Consider the following 3,785-nt stretch of genomic DNA (forward strand, 5'->3'; position numbering starts at 1 on the left):
GTTTGTTAGAGAACCTTAGTGAACAAACAGCATCATGAAGGCCAAGGAACACACCAGACAGGTCAGGGATAAAGTTGTGGAGAAGTATAAAGCATTGTGAGGATTAGAAGTAGGGGTATCGGTTATGGTTAGGGTCAGGGTTATCAGTAGGACAAGGGTTATCTTTAGGGTAAGGGGTAGTATGAGGATTAGGGTTATCAGCGGGATTAAGAGAAGAGTTAATATTAGGGCTTAAGCTGGCGTTATGGTAAAGGGTAGTATTAGGATTAGGATTAGAATTAGGGGTATCAGTGGGGTTAGGGTCAGGGTTAGCAGTGGGACAAAGATTAGATTTAGGGTAAGGGGTGGTATGAGGATTAGAAGTAGGGGTATCAGTGAGGTTGGGGTTATCATTAGGGTAAGGGTTATCTTTAGGGTAAGGGGTGGTATTAGGATTAGAAGTAGGGGTATCAGTGAGGTTGGGGTTATCATTAGGGTAAGGGTTATCTTTAGGGTAAGGGGTGGTATTAGGATTCGGGTTAGAAGTAGGGGTATCAGGAAAGTTAGGGTCAACAGTAGGACAAGGGTTATCTTTAGGGTAGGGGGTGGTATTAGGATTAGAAGTAGGGGTATCAGGAAAGTTAGGGTCAGCAGTAGGACAAGGGTTATCTTTAGGGTAAGGGGTGGTATTAGGATTCAGGTTAGAAGTAGGGGTATCAGTGAGGTTGGGGTCAGCAGTAGGACAAGGGTTATCTTTAGGGTAAGGGGTGGTATTAGGATTCAGGTTAGAAGTAGGGGTATCAGTGAGGTTGGGGTCAGCAGTAGGACAAGGGTTATCTTTAGGGTAAGGGGTGGTATTAGGATTAGAAGTAGGGGTATCAGTGAGGTGGGGGTTAGCATTAGGACAAGGGTTATCTTTAGGGTAGGGGGTGGTATTAGGATTAGAAGTAGGGGTATAAGTGAGGTTGGGGTTAGCATCATGGGTAAATTTGGTGTGAAATCGCTCCGCTCACCCCCTCTTAGGGCAAACAGTACAAACTGGGTGTGGTGGCGAGTTGGTCATCTGTACCATATTGTCATATTGTCCTCTCTGTAGGGTAAGGGGTGGTATTAGGATTAGAAGTAGGGGTATCAGTGAGGTTGGGGTTATCATTAGGACAAGGGTTATCTTTAGGGTAAGGGGTGGTATTAGGATTCAGGTTAGAAGTAGGGGTATCAGTGAGGTTGGGGTCAGCATTAGGACAAGGGTTATCTTTAGGGTAAGGGGTGGTATTAGGATTAGGATTAGAAGTAGGGGTATCAGTGAGGTTGGGGTTAGCATTAGGACAAGGGTTATCTTTAGGGTAAGGGGTGATATTATGATTAAAAGTAGGGGTATCAGCGAGGTTGGGGTCAGCAGTAGGACAAGGGTTATCTTTAGGGTAGGGGTGGTATTAGGATTAGAAGTAGGGGTATCAGCGAGGTTGGGGTCAGCAACATGGGTAAATTTGGTGTGAAATCGCTCCGCTCACCCCCACTTAGGGCAAACAGTACAAACAGGGTGTGGTGGCGAGTTGGTCATCTGCACCATATTGTCATAGTGACCTCTCTGTAGGTTTCTTACACTAAGAAAAGCTGAGATTTACCGCGCATGGCCAGAAGAAGCCAATATGGGACGATAGCGAGCCATAGTTCTGAAAGAAAACATCATTTTATTCCAAACAGCAAATACAGTAATAACGCGTTCCGAGGATCTGAGTCTCCTTCATCAAGGCTGTGAGATGACGGTCAGGAGAAATGCTGAACTGCTTGAATTGAGCGACATCGGAGAGCGACTTCCTTGGAGATGCATTGGATTTAAGGGTCTAGTGACCTCATTAAAGGAAGATGTTGCCAATGGTTACCAGAAGGAGGCACGTCTCGTCTTCAAGCTCTTGAAAGAAAAAATAAATAACACTATCCAAACCTTCAAACTGGTATGGGCTCCCTGGGTCCACTTAGATACCCCTCTGTAAAATGTATATTGAGATTCCAAGCCAGAAGTTTACCCGGGTGTCAGGGGCAAGTTCTGAACCCACAACCTCTGCTGTATGTAACAGTAGTTCTTCTTGCTGAACCACTTGAGATGCTGTGCCGGTCCCTGTCTGATCTCTTAGAGCAACTTTGCCTTGTCACTTATTTCTGGTGAGCTCTTTGCTCCTCTCAGGAACTTCCCATTTAAGCCCATTTTTCCCATTTAAGCCACACCTTTGCACTTCCTGTTTGCCAGATTATTGTGCTCAGTTGATATATTGCTCCTTTCCTTACCAATCTTTGGCTTGTTCCTCAACTGCGCTTCCACTTGATCCCAACCTGCAACCACTCGTAACTGATTTTTGGCTTTTTCCTCAACTACTTTCCACTTGAACTCAACCTGCAACCACTTGTTACTGATCTTTGGCTTGTTCCTCGACTACGCTTCCGCTTGATCCCAACCTGCAATGACTCGTTACCAATCTTTGGCTTGTTCCTCTAATACACTTCTGCTTGATCCCAACCTGTAACCACTGGTTACCAATCTTTGGCTTGTTCCTCAACTGCACTTCTACTTGATCCCAACCTGCAACCACTGGTGACCGATCTTTGGCTTGTTCCTCAACTGCACTTCTACTTGAGCCCAACCTGCAACCACTGGTGACCGTGTCAGGTCACCTGAGACCAGGTGACAGATGCACTCCGTAGGAGTCGGAAGTGCACCACTAAGGACTGACTGCTGCGGATTGTACCTAGGGAGGTTCAGGATGCAGGTCTACTGGATCACTAACACAGATCACAGTGGGTGCCGGAGCATAGATTCCCCAGGGCGCGGAGTCTAAGAGCCAGCAGGTGTTCACCAGAGCCTCCAGTGGTGAGGATGGACTTGGCTGCAGTCTGGCTCCAGGTCGCTGCCCCCAGGGTCTCACAGCTCACGTTTACGGTAGACTACAGGAGAAGGAAGCAGCAGGCTGGAACAACAAGGATAGTAAAGGGATAAGGCAGAGGTCAGGGCAACTAGCAGACAGGAACAAAAGGTTCAGGGTCACAGGCAGACAAGGATAGTCGGGGACACGCCAAAAGGTCAAGGTCACAAGCAGACAGGAATAGTCGAGAACACGCCAAGGTCGGTAGAAAAAACAGAAAAACGTAGAGCACACGGCAAGCAGGAAACAGGAAGCCAAACACACAATGAATACACAATGGTTGATCAGCACCGCAGGCTTGCAGTGCACAGGTTAATATCGGGGTTCCCTGATAGGGCCTGGGGTGGAGCCCGGCTTAGAGGAGAGGTTATAAAAACCACCAGGTGGAAGTGGCTGGCCTCTTAGTCTGAACACATGAGGGGAGGTAAGCAAACACAGGAAGATCACTGCATAACCATGACAGACCGATCTTTGGCTTCTTCCTCAACTGCTCTTCTGCTTGATCCCAACCTGCAACCACTTGATGCAGATATTTGGCTTGTTTACTGACTACATTTCTGCTCGATCCCTAAGTGCTATATCTATAACTGGACCCCGACTTGTTCACTTCCAGCTCCGGGGCGATTCTGAGGACCGCGACCTGCTACTAACATGCAGCAACACATCTCCACCATCGGGAGAATATCAGTTAGTACTTCCTCCTGGGCCGGGTCTTTTGGCTAGCCCCACCTGGTACTAGTTGGATAGGCTTCGGCAGGCTTCCTGAAGAAAGGGGTCCACTTCGTTTTTGGCTGGGTGGACCATGAGTACCCCCGTCCCTGTCAAGAGCTTTGCACCCTGAGGGAGACCAGGCTCCTCAGGTGAGCCCATGTCACCCGACCTGCTTGC

Source organism: Lithobates pipiens, unplaced genomic scaffold (assembly GCF_037356315.1).
Source record: "Lithobates pipiens isolate NorthernLeopardFrog02 unplaced genomic scaffold, aLitPip1_a1.2 Scaffold_41, whole genome shotgun sequence".
NCBI classification, from domain to species: domain Eukaryota; kingdom Metazoa; phylum Chordata; class Amphibia; order Anura; family Ranidae; genus Lithobates; species Lithobates pipiens.